Source organism: Somniosus microcephalus, chromosome 10 (assembly GCF_052327205.1).
Source record: "Somniosus microcephalus isolate GS21.2 chromosome 10, FLI_Smic_1.0, whole genome shotgun sequence".
Lineage (NCBI taxonomy): Eukaryota > Metazoa > Chordata > Chondrichthyes > Squaliformes > Somniosidae > Somniosus > Somniosus microcephalus.
The window spans coordinates 158992368-159005650 of NC_140996.1; the positions used below are offsets into that span (position 1 = coordinate 158992368).

Below are 13283 nucleotides of genomic sequence, written 5' to 3' on the forward strand. Positions count from 1 at the left end.
TCACAGCTCTCTGGGGCAGAGAATTCCAAAGATTCACAACCCACTGAGTGAAGAAATTCCTCCTCATCTCGGTCTTAAATGGCCTATCCCTTATCCTGAGACTATGCCTCCTAGTTCTAGACATTCCAGCCAGGTGAAACAACCTCTCAGCATCTACTCAGTCAATCCCCTTCAGAATCTTGTATGTTTCAATGAGATCACCTCATTCTTCTAAATGCCAGAGTATAAGCCCATTCTACACAAACTCTCATCATAAGACTGCCCTCTCATCCCAGGAATCAATCTAGTGAAGCTTCGTTTCACTGCCTCCAAGGCAAGTATATCCTTCCATAGATAAGGAGACCAAAACTGTGCACAGTACTCCAGGTGTGGTCTCACCAAGGCCCTGTACAATTGTAGCAAGACTTCCTTACTCTTATACTCCAACCCCCTTGCAATAAAGGCCAACATGCCATTTGCCTTCTTAATTATTGCTGTACCTGCATGCTAGCTTTCTGTGTTTCTTGCACGAGGACACCCAAATCTCTGAACACCAACCTTTGAAAGTTTCTCACCATTTAAAAAAATTGTTTTTCTATTCGTACCAAAGTGAATAACCTCACATTTCCCTACATTATACTCCATCTGCCACCTTACTGCCCACTCACTTAGTCTGTCTATATCCCTTTGCAGACTCTGTTCTCCTCACAGCTTACTGTCCCACCTAGCTTTTTATCGTCAGCAAACTTGGATACAGTACACTCGGTCCCTTCATCTAGGGCATTAATATAGATTGTAAATAGCTGAGGCCCCAACACTGATACTTGCGGCACCCCACTAGTTACAGCCTGCCAACCTGAAAAAGATCAGTTTATCCCTACTGTTTTCTGTCCATTACCCAATCCTCTACCCATGCTACTATATTACCCCAAACCCATGAGCCCTAATCTTGTGTAATAACCTTTTATTTGGCACCTTCTCGAAAGCCTTTTGGAAATCCAAATATACTACATCCACTGGTTCCCCTTTATCTACTCTACTAGTTACATCCTCAAAAAACTCATTTATCAAACACGATTTCCCTTTCATAAAACCATGTTGACTCTGCCTAATCGTGTTATGATTTTCTAAGTGGCCCGATACCACTTCTTTAACAATGGGTTCCAGCAATTCCAGACGACTGATGTCAGGCTAACTGGCCTGTAGTTCCCCATTTTCTCTCTCCCTCCTTTCTTGAATAGCGGTGTTACATTTGCGACCTTCCAATCCACTAGGATCGTTCTAGAATCTCAGGAATTTTGGAAGATCAAAACCAATACATCCACTATCTCTTACGGCTCCCTACAACCCACTCTGGCTAGAGATTCCTGTTTTATTACTAGTGTTCAGGAGATACCCACACCCCAAAAAAAATTGGAAAATGGAAAACAGTATTTCTAACTGTATAATGTGGTACTTCAAACATCTTCTGCAAAGTATGCAATATCCTACTTTAGCTCTAATCGATTTGAAAGAGCCTCAATGTTTTTCATAGTTACCTAGTTATGTTAAAAAGCAACAAAACTATTAAAATGGGCAATCTTCCAACACTTACCAGTCGATTGAATCTCCCAGATATCTGATGAAAGTCTGCCAGTATGAGCTAGTCTCTCACTGAAAACATTAAAATGTTAGTGTTAAAATAATATAATGACACTATTTCCGTTTTAATCCTTCAGCTATAATAAGATGCAACAACTCTGGTTTCAGCGAGCATTTTTCCTGATGTACAATTCAAACTATGCGAAATGTATGCGGACACTTCGTCTTCTATGCTGCAAATTATTTAGCCGGAACAACAAAATAGACTGTGCATAATTAACAGAAGCAGGAAGGAGAGATAACAAAAACGACAATGATTTAATACCATAATTGTGTTTTGTAAACATAAAGTCAACGAAAAGGTTCTGGACAATTTGACCGCGTTTTGTATCTTAACCTTTTCACCGAATTGACTCCCAACTTCTAGGCCAGCATTTATTGTATAGGCCAGCTGGGCCTATACGACAAAAAGAGAAAGGTAGGCTTCAACTCGAAATTAAAATCCTCATAAAAAGAGCATCCTAAAGAACATACGGAGTTAAATATTGCTAAATCTTGCGATTAAATCTCTACGTAATTCAAGTGATGGTGACAAACTGCGCAGTTTGCAAATGGTAAGAGGACAACCCACCGGCCCTCAAACCCTCTCCGATCCCAACAGGAACTGCAGCCAGAGCGGAGACTTTGACAGGCTCCGTCCGCTCAAATGGTTCACAATAACGCGACTGCCTGGGGAGGTTGATTAAATGAAATGCTAATCAGCCTCGGCGGGGCCTTGCTCGAATGGGTGCATGACCTGGATTCACATTAAAAAAACAAAGTTACAATAAGATTTTGCGCTGAGTCGCCGCCAGGACCTTTAATTTAAGAATCGGTGGTTAAATGTTCCATCGATCTCTGCGGTCTACAAAATGCACTCTCTCTTGGCACTTAATTCCTGTGGAATTAAAAATTCCCTTGTTGGTTCTAACATTTTATAAGGAATTGGGTCAGTTTCAAATATTTGGGGCTCGGTCTGTCCTTCACCTCCTGACAAAGAAATCGCACTTTCACTGCGTGAAGCCGCCGCGCAGCTGATTCACCGCCGCCTCCTCCCCCAGAAGCAGTATTGAATCGGCTCCCGGGGAGGCGATTTTACACACTGTCGATGCGATGGCCTCAGATCCTGAGCCACAAACCACCGACACCCAGAGTCAAACCACTAACATGGGGGCCGAGCAAAGCCCTGGTCCCTGGCAGGGAGAGTACCGTAAGCGGGTTAAACCCTGCACGGTGCGGACGGTCGGTCCCGGCTGCGCATCGCCGTCGCCCCTCGGGACGGGGACGTCGGAACTCGCATCAATCGAGCGGCTCGGAGGGGATGTCCCGGGTCAAGGCCACAGTCCCGAGGGCCGGCCCGCTTCCAGGTTCAGATTTATTAAAAAAAGGAGCCGCCGGCTGCGCCGCGAACATCAGCACTGACCGGCCGGCCGGAATAGCAGAGGTGCTCGGGGCAATGAAAGCGCTGCTGCACCTGCCAGTCCTGCCCTCGGTTGCTGGGCTGCCGAGTACAAACGGCTGCAGTCCCAGTCCCGGCCCCAGCTCCTCCGCCCTCACACCCGCACTGCCTCAGCGGCTCGCTCTCGGGAACTCAAACACCGGCACGAAAACTACTTCCGGGGCTGAACGACGACCGGGGTCAGCTCACCCATCGCAAGATATCGCGCACGGAGAGGGGGGGGGGGCGAGAATGAACAAAGTCGGGAAACAGTGCGGCGGATCTAACAATACAGACATTGTACGGCGTACACCGAATATAAAACGTCAAATAACCCACAGGATGGAGCGCTTCTTGGCAAATGTTGTTCTGCTGCAAGTAAATAAACGCCCCAAGAGAAAGAGCACCCCCTCCCCGCGCCTGCTCTGGAGTCCTCGCTGTGAAACGCAGCGTTTGGCTCGCCCGAGGCGCGGAGGCGGAGCCACGAGTGTGAACTAAATGTGCAAATCCCACCGCATGCTCTTACATTCCATGTATTCCGGGACTGTTACTCTCATTTGTAACTTATTGGCACACTTTAATTCGTGGTTTTAAGTCACACGAACAAAAGCTGGTCATCGATTTTCCTAGCCGCCGCCCCCATCTCCTCTGATAGAACGTCACAGAAAGAACGTCATTCTGTGCGAGGCTGTCATTCCAACCGCCTATAAAATCCCTTAAAGGGGTAGCGGCCCGCTGCTCCAGTGCTGGCGGACTGCGGCTGCCCCGCCCTTTAAAAAACCGTGCACTGACGCCTGGCTTCCTGGGTGCGTCATTTCCGGTGCCTCGGGCGGTTGCTGTGTCGGGTAACCGTGGACGCTCTGCGTTGCCAACAACGCAGGAGGAGCTGATTGCGGCCGGGTCGCCAGGCCAGGCCTCAGATCCGCTCCACGCAGCCCATCTTGCTGTAAACTCTCCTCATTCGGTGAGCGGTGGTTTTGTTTACAGCCATAAAGCGGCGGTGTTGAGATGTGTCCGGTCGGCGCTCACTCATCTCCCGTTACTGTGCCGGGAGCTGAGCCCATTGTCACTGGTGTCGGCTCGGAACATGATGGTAACGACCCGGCGCATCTGAATTTGACCGAACTGTAACCTACACTGAAATAACAACAGAAAACGCTGGAAAAACTCAGCAGGCCAGGCAGTATCCGTGGAGAGAGAAACAGAGTTAACGTTCAGAACTGGAAAAAAGCATGGAAATGGAACAGATTTTAAAGCAAGTTTAGGGGTTGGGACGTGGGGGAGGGGATGAAAGAACAAAAGGGAAGGTCTGTGATAGGATGGAAGGCAAGAGAAGTAAAAGAGGCATTAAGAGATATTCAAGGCAAGAGGAGATGGTAATGGGACAGGTTACAAAACAAAGCATAGCTCTCGATGAAGTGAGAATTGCGCTGGTAGAAAGAAAGACAGCTGGCCTTGGTGAGATCCCACCTGGAATACTGTGCACAGTTTTGGTCTCTTTGGTCTCCTTATCCAAGGAAGGATATACTTGCCATAGAGGGAGTGCAACAAAGGTTCACCAGACTGATTCCTGGGATGGGGGGATTGTCCTATGAGGAGAGATTGAGTAGACTAGGCCTATATTCTCTCGAGTTTAGAAGAATTGAGAGGTGATCTCATTGAAACATACAAAATTCTTACAGGGCTTGACAGGGTAGATGCAGGGAGGATGTTTCACCTGGCTGGGGAGTCTAGAAGCAGGGATCAGTCTCAAAATAAGGGGCCAGCCATTTAGGACTGAGATGAGGAGAAATTTCTTCACTCAGAGGGTGGTGAATCTTTGAAATTCTCTACCCCAGAGGGCTGTGGAGGCTCAGTCATTGAGTATATTCAAGACAGAGATTGATAGCTTTTTGAATATTAAGGGAATCAAAGGAATATGGGGATAGTGCAGGAAGGTGGCAAGGAGGTAGCAGATCAGCCACGATCTTATTGAATGGTGGAGCAGGCTCAAAGGGCCAAATGGCCTACTCCTGCTCCTATTTCTTGTGTTCTTATATGCACCTTTTTAAATGTGATCTATGTCATGACTTTTTTTAAACAAAAGTAATTAGCTTATTTTAAATGATTTACTGTTTGATATTTAATTTGTTGTAAAAAAAATTGGAGGTTATGCTGGAGAAAATCTGGATATTCTGGGTCCACCCAGGATTATCTCCAGCCAAATTTGTTTCTCTGATTTACAGAACGTTCCTGTCCAATAGTTGCATAGAACCACAAAAGTTTACAGCACAGCACATAACCCATCTTCTCTGTGCTGGCTCTTTGCCAGAGAAATCCAGAACTAATCTCGCTACCCTGTTATCTCCTTAAAGTCTTGTATCTTCCTCTGCTTCAAACTTTTATCAATTTCTCTTTAAAGGATGCTGTGGTCTCTGCCTCAACCACTCCGTGTTATAGCATTACAAGCTATGTGTAAAGAATTTTTCCTTATCTCTCACTTCACTCTCGGTGATCATTTTAAATTGATGGCCCCTTGTGACTGACTTCACAACCAGAAGAAAGTGTCTTTCCCTATTCACTATCAAAACTCTTCATAATTTTGAAAACCTCCATTAAATCTCCTTTTAGACTTCTATGCTGCAGTGGAAATGGTCCCAGTCTTTCCTCATAGCCATAGTTTCCTACCTTTGCCATCATCCTGGTGAATCAACTCTATGTTCTCTATGGCTTTAATGTCCTTATAATGGGGTACCCAAAACTGCATACAACTGTAGCCTAACTAATATCTTGTATCAATTCATCATTACTTATATAATCTTGTACTCTATTCCTCCATTTATAAAATCTAAAATTATATTGGACTTGTTAAGACATTATTTACCTGCACACTCACTTTCTTGGAATTATATATTTGAACCTCTAGGGCTCAACATAGAAATATAGATAGGAGCAGGAGTAGGCCATTTGGCCCCTCGAGCCTGCTCCGCCATTTAATGAGACCATGGCTGATCATCCAAATTCAGTACCCTGTCCCTGCTTTCTCCCCATATCCCTTGATCCCTTAGCCTTAAGAAATATATCCAACTCCTTCTTGAATATATTTAATGAATTGGCCTCAACTGCCTTGTGTGGTAGAGAATTCCACAGGTTCACCACTCTCTGGTGTTGCGTCTGTGCATAATAAGACACAGACTGCAGGAGAAACAGTACAACAGGTGTTTACTCAACGTGGCTCACAGTGGAACTGCCTGTACAGATTACTACTCAGTGCTATATACAGGTGTGGTCACTGCCGGTACTACAGTATACATGAGCTGCAAAAAGTAGTTCCCCCCCCCCCCTTATAAAGGTATATACATTACAATTCCTCCCCTTTTAGATTAACAGTACCATAACACTCATTTAACAATTAAATATCAAACTAATTACAATTAACACTTTTAACATGCAACATTAGCTGAAAATAGTCTATTTATATATTCAGTCTTTGGGGAGGCTTCCTGATCCTTTCTGGATAGCGCCTTTCCCGAGTGTCTTGCTCTTGGTGCGGAGGCAATTCTGGCCCCCTGTCGTCGGTTGGTTCATCAGCTTCCGATGCTACTGTTTCTGGGGTAGATGCGACCTGTACGTCGGGTTCATCACCAGGTACGTATGGGCGAGGCATGGGGTTGACTTGTTCCTGTGACTCTAGGATCTGGTCAGCATGGCGTCTCACGATGTTCTCCCCAACGTCCACTGTGTACATTAGTGGGCCCTGCCGTGTGCATATCGTTCCTGGCTGCCATTTTTCTGTTCGGTAGTCGCGGGCCAAGACTGGCTACCCTACATTGAAGCTCCTTGTTGGCTTCTCATGGATGTGCTGGAATTGCTTACTCTCAACATCTCTTCGTACGTTTGGTCTGAGCAAATCTAGGCGAGATCTTAACCTTCGGTTAAAGAACATCATGGCTGCGGCCTGGTTGGTGACTGCATGTGTCGCATTCTGGTAGGCGAACAGGAAATTATCCACCTTGTGCTGCAGTGGAATGTTGTCATTGTACATAGCCTTTATTGCCTTCTTAAAGGTTTGTACGAACCTCTCAACCAATCCATTTGTGGCTGGATGATACGGGGCGGATGTGTAATGCCTTACCCCATTCCTTTTCATAAATCTTCGAAACTCTTCGGACACAAACTGTGGTCCGTTATCAGAGCAAATCTGCTCTGGCAAGCCGTTCCTGGCAAAAATGGTCCGTAGGACTGCAATAGTTTTCTCCGTGGTGGTGGAGGACGTTTTGATCACCTCAGGCCATTTCGAGTGCGCATCCACGGCTATTAAAAACATTGAGTCCATGAATGGACCAGCAAAATCAATATGCACCCGTTGCCATGGAGATGAGGGCCACTCCCATGGGTGTAGAGGGGCATGTGGTGATGCACTTTGGACCTTCTGGCATCCTGAGCAGCTCTTTGTCAGGTCCTCGATTTGCTGATCGATCCCCGGCCACCACACATAAGCCCTAGCAAGGCTTTTCATTTTCACCCCTCCCAGATAACCTTCGTGAAGCTCATTGAGCACTCTCTCCCTTAACTTGGGTGGAATTACCACTCGGGATCCACACATCAAGGTCCCCTGGCATACTGACAGCTGTTCTCTTCTGGATGAGAATGCTGGCAACAGTGAGTCGCCATGTGCTGGCCATCCCTTCACCGTCAAATCATATACCTGAGACAGTGTCGGGCCATTTCGGGTCTCCTTCTCGATACCAGCGTTAGTTACTGGCAAGCATTCAATTATAGTCGAATGAAATATTTCGACAGGATCCACTGCTGGTGCTTCCTCCGCAGTAGGCAGTGGCAGGCGTGATAGCCCATCAGCGTTTCCATGCTGTTTCGTGCCCTTATACTCGATATCATATTGGTGCGCCCCTAGAAAAAGGGACCACCTTTGTAGCCGTTGCGCAGTCATCACCGGAACGCCCTTCTTTGGATTAAAGATGGAGACAAGTGGTTGGTGGTCAGTCAGCAAGGTGAACTTCTGCCCGTGCAGATAGTGATTGAACTTTTTCACTCCCCACACTAGGCTGAGGGCCTCCCTGTCAATCTGGGCGTAGTTACGCTCGGCTGAGGTTAGTGATCGTGACGCAAAGGCTATTGGCCTCTCTGAGCCGTCCGAGAATTTGTGCGACAGCACCGCTCCAATGCCGTAGGGTGACGCATCACATGCCAACCGAATTGGTAATGCCGGGTTGTAATGGGCCAATACCTCTTTCGATGTGATTAGTGTTTTGCTCTTCTGGAAAGCTCGTCTACATTCGTCACTCCACTTCCATGGCACCCCAGTTTGCAGTAGGGTGTTCAGTGGTTGTAGTATTGTAGACAAATTTGGCAAGAACTTATGGTAGTAGTTTACCAGCCCGAGGAACGACCTCAGTTGTGACACATTTTCCGGTGCTGGAGCCTTGACTACTGCCTCAATCTTCACTGGGGACTTATGTAACCCCTCTTTATCGATAACGTGGCCACAATACGAGATCTGTTTTCTAAAAAACTCGTATTTGGGGCGGTTAGCTCGGAGCCCATATTCCTGCAATCTAGTGAGCACCTGCTCCAGGTTGGCAAGGTGATCACTGTCATTTTCGCCCGTGACCAGGATGTCGTCCAAATAACACTGGGTCCCTGGGATCCCTTGCAGGACTTGTTCCATTGCCCTCTGCCAAATAGCCGGAGCTGATGCTACCCCGAATACCAGCCAGTTGTATTGGTAGAGACCTTTATGAGTGTTGATTGTGAGGTACTTTTTTGATGCTGCTTCTACCTCCATTTGCAGATACGCCTGGGCCAGATCAATCTTAGTGAAGCGTTTCCCTCCAGATAGCGAGGCGAAAATATCTTCAATCCGCGGAAGTGGATATTGTACGGTGTGAAGGACCGGGTTCACTGTTACCTTAAAGTCCCCACAGATGCGAACCTTCCTTGGTTCCCCAGGCGTGCTGCTCAACGACTTTTTCATCACCGGGACGATGGGTGTAGCCCACTCGCTCCAGTCTGCCTTGGACAGTACACCTGAACGTTCCAGACTCTCCAGCTCTGCTTCGACGGCTGGGCGGATCGCATAAGGTACCGGACTGGCCTTAAAAAATTTTGGGCTTGTGTTTTCTTCAATTTTAATCATCGCTGTCATGCCTTTTAGTGTTCCGAGTCCTTGCTGGAACACTTCTTTCGCGTCAGTTAGGATCTTTGACAGTCGCCCAGGTGTGACGTTGTCATCCTTTTTGTCAGCCAGTCAGCGCCTGTATGGAATGCCAATCCAGTTGTATTTTCCGGATCCATTCACGTCCCAGTAATGGTCGTCCTCCATCTTGCAATACATACAGGTCTAGTTTTGGTGTTTCCTTACCGTTATATATAACGGTCACCCTTATTTTTCCTTTGGGGTAGACTTTTTGCCCCGTGTACGTCTTCAAAATAATTTTTGTGTCTCAAGGGTATGTGTGAGAATAGCCGCTCGTAGTCCCGTCGGTTTATGACTGTTAGGGCTGATACTGTGTCCAATTCCATCTTTACCTGGACTCCTGCTATCTTGAGAGTGACCCAGATGGTTCGGTGATCCTCCGTTGTGATCACATTATGTAGTTTCAGACAACTCAGTTCCCTGCTTTCGGAGTCGTTATCACTCTTTTGTTCATCTGAACTATTCTCTGTCATCTTCTGTACCTTCTTGTACTTTTCTTTGGTAGGTTTCTTATTGCTGGTTTTCTTTCCCGACCTGCAGACTCGTGCTATGTGTCCTACTTTTCCACACTGCACACTTTGTCTTTGAACCAGCAATCATTCTGGTCGTGTGTTGTTCTGCCGCAGCGATAGCACTTCTCTGTTCCATGTGACATTTTGTTTGTGCCATATTCTTGTCGTCTCTGTTGTATCTCTGCAGCGCCCCGTGCTGCTGCTTCATATGATACCGCAATGCTGAAAGCCTTTTCCAGCGTAAGGTCCTTTTCAGATAAAAGCCGTTTCTGGGTTCCTTCACTTTGAAGCCCACACACAAACTTGTCCCTTAAGGTATCTGCCAGTCCCGCTCCAAACTGGCAGTGTTTCGATAGTTTGTGCAGTTCTGTTAAATAATCAGCATTGCTTTCATCCTTATGCTGGTTCCGTTTGTGAAACTTGAATCTTTCTGCTATCAGCAGCGGTGTGGGGTTTAAATGTTCCTTTAGTATCGTTACTATGTCTTCAAAACTCTTTTCCATTGGCTTCGTTGGGGTTACTAGATTTCGTAATAAACCATATGTCTTTGCACCCATTAAATTTAACAATATCGACGCTTTCTTGTCATCTGACACCTCATTTGCCTTGCAGTACACCTCTATTCGTTCGACATATGTAGTCCAATCTTCGACTTCATTGTCAAATGCGGTGATACTGCCACTCTTCGGCATTTTGGGTGCGGTTTAAAATGGCGTCTCCCAATGGCTTAAAATGGTGTCTCCCGCGCTTTCCTTCCTCCCCCGCTGCAGCCAACGCCGCTCCCGGCGGCTCTCGCGGCAGTGGCGGCGCCCTGTAGGTTTCGCGCGCTTCTCCTGCGCTGCTGCCAACGCCGCTCTCGGCGGTCCTCGTGGCAATGGCGGCGCCTCGCGGGTTTCTGCGCGTCTCTCCCTCTCTTCGACGCTGCTCGGTCCCTGAACACCGGCTGCGCCCTGTGCGCTCTGCCCTCTCTCCCCCGTCGACGCTGCTCGGCCCTTTGCTGTGCCGCTCAGTCGGGCTCTATCCTGCCGCTGTCCGGGAAGGGTCTGCGCACTACCTGTTGCCAGCCCGTTTTGCTGGACCACCTCGACTGGAAAGCCAAGCCTGGCTCTCGACAGCCTCCCCCGAGATCTCTGACCACCTCCCTTCTGAATCGCAGCCTCCGAACACACTGCTCCTCAGACATGTTCAGATATGAGAACTGCTGGTGGTATACCCTGGGTGGGTAAGGCCTCCTGTGCCGACGCCTGTTGGCCCTTCTCCGTCTGGCCATGACTGGCACTCTCTCACGGCGTATCTGATCCCTTTGAAAGCAATGCAGAAAGCCAACGTTTCCACCCATTGCAGCCCCATTATATGTGGCGACTCAAGGCTATGGCACTGAAAGTGAAATCCAAGTGCAAAGCTCTGGCCTGAAGCCAGAAGTACCTGTGCGAGCGCTGAGTCAAAGCAGAAAGCTATCTGCCTTTGTCGCTCTCCAAATATCCGTCTCTCACACAGAAGGATTGGCACAAAATGGCTGCCACTTATAATGCAGGAGCAGTCCCCTTTAACTAGCGTCCCCTGTGCCCCGCAGCGACTGGGAACCGTTCCCCTCTACCAGTCGCTGGGGGCGCCGGGTGCAAAGAAGGGCGGCGCCACTGAAGTTCCGGTTCGGGGCGCACCAAGGGCGTTGCACCATGAAATGACGTCACAATCTGCACGCGCAGCTGAGCGGGCGCTGCGGTTTAGCGCCGCCGCTAAATCTTGAGTGAAGTTGGCGAGAGGCGCAGATCGCGCCGCAGCCGGGTGCTAGCTGCTTAGCGCACCACTACTCCTTCTCCTAAGGCGCTAGCGGCTGGCGCTAACAACTGAATTTCTAGGCCTTTGTGTTCTCACAGCTTACTGTCCCACCTAGCTTTGTATCGTCAGCAAACTTGGATACATTACACTCAGTCCCTTCATCTAGGTCAGTAATATAGATTGTAAATAGCTGAGGCCCCAACACTGATCCTTGCAGCACCCCACTAGTTACACTCTGCCAACCTGAAAAAGATCCGTTTATTCCTAATCTCTGTTTTCTGTCCGTTAACCAAACCTCTATCCATGCTACTATATTACCCCCAACCCCATGAGCCCTAATCTTGTGTAATAACCTTTTATGTGGCACCTTATCCCTCCAAGAGTAAATTCCTGTTGGGGCTAAATTCCACATTGCACTGCTTCACTGGTTTCTCGTAACTTGAGATTACTACATCAATACAACCCTGTTTGCTTTTAAACCGTCTACAGTGTGAAGTTTTGCATAAAAAGGCATTACCTCGGTCACTTTTTGAATTTGTAACTTGTCTAATGTGACACAAGACCTCTAGGCCTAGAAATTCAGCTGATTGCGCCAGCCGGTAGCGCCTTAGGAGGAGGAGATGTTGGGCGCTAGGCGGCTAGCGGCCGGGCGCAGCGCGATCTGCGCCTCTCCCCAACTTCACTCACGATTTAACGGCGGCGCAAAGTCTTTGCGCGCGCTCAGCTGCGCGCGCAGATCCTGACGTCATTTCCTCGTGCAACGCCCTTTGTGCGCCCCAAACCGGAAATTCAGTCGCTACGCCCTATTGTGCGCCTGGCGCCCCTAGCGACTGGTAGAGGGGGAACGGTTCTCAGTCGATGCGGGGGGCGCAAATTAAAGGGCACACCTCCTGCAGTAGAAAAGGCTGCCATTTCGCAGCACACCTTTTTGAGAGACGGATCTTTGCAGAGAGACCAAGGTAGAGAGCTTTCTGCTTTGGCTCAACACTCGGACAGGTACTTGTGGCTTCAGGCCACAGCTTTCCACTTGTCTTTGCCTTCAGTGACATATCATTGTTTGCTAACATATAATGGGGGCTGCAATGGGTGCAAACGCTGGCCTTCTCCATTGCATCCAAAGGGCTCACAGACGCCGTGAGAGAGTGGCAGTCCTGGCTAGACGGAGAGGGGGCAACAGGCGTCGGGAACGGAGGCCTTACCCACCCAGGGTATACCGCCAGCAGTTCTCCTATCTGAACATGTCTGACGAGCAATGTGTTCGGAGGCTACGATTCCGAAGGGAGGTGGTCACTGAGATCTGCCACCTGCTTGGCGGTGATCTGCAGCCACATCTGAGGAGCAGGACGTCTCTGTCGGTGGCAGTGAAGGTGACGGTGGCTCTCAACTTATATGCCACCGGCTCCTTCCAATCCGCTACTGGGGACATTTCCAACATCTCCCAGTTCGCCGTGCATTGCTGCATCCGCCAGGTGACCAATGCCCTTTTCAAAAGGAGACGTCAGTTCATCTCCTTCTCCATGGCCCTTGTCAAACAGCAACAGCGTGCAATGGGCTTTGCAGCATTCGCGGGCTTCCCCATGGTGCAGGGCGCCATTGACTGCACGCATGTGGCTTTGCGGGCACCTCTGGAGAATGCCGAGGATCACCGCAACCGGAAGGGCTACCATTCGCTCAACGTTCAGCTGGTGTGTGACCACAGGCAGCTCATCCTAGCTGTCAATGCCTGCTTTCCAGGCAGCAGCCATGATGCCTTCATCCT

The 13283-nt window shown here is 48.5% G+C and overlaps 2 protein-coding genes across 19 annotated transcripts in view; one reads left to right on the forward strand and one right to left on the reverse strand.

The window, feature by feature from the left end:
• dcun1d5 (DCN1, defective in cullin neddylation 1, domain containing 5 (S. cerevisiae)) overlaps positions 1 to 3657 on the reverse strand; it is a 28284-nt gene extending 24627 nt beyond the window's left edge. For 2 of the 13 annotated variants that reach the window (XM_085999053.1, XM_085999052.1), the window contains exons 1-2: positions 3023 to 3213; positions 1574 to 1632 (exon numbers count right to left, since the gene is read on the reverse strand). The gene's annotated coding sequence lies outside the window, so the exon portion shown is untranslated. Of the gene's footprint in view, positions 1 to 1573; positions 1633 to 2808; positions 2935 to 3022; positions 3226 to 3376; positions 3505 to 3563 lie in introns of those variants that run through there. The other 11 variants (XM_085999049.1, XM_085999045.1, XM_085999046.1 and 8 more) reach the window with 11 other exon arrangements.
• A 106-nt stretch (positions 3658 to 3763) lies between these two features.
• Positions 3764 to 13283, forward strand: part of dync2h1 (dynein cytoplasmic 2 heavy chain 1) — a 996931-nt gene continuing 987411 nt past the window's right edge. For all 6 annotated transcript variants that reach the window (XM_085999037.1, XM_085999042.1, XM_085999039.1 and 3 more), the window contains exon 1: positions 3764 to 4001. The gene's annotated coding sequence lies outside the window, so the exon portion shown is untranslated. The remainder of the gene's footprint in view (positions 4002 to 13283) is intronic.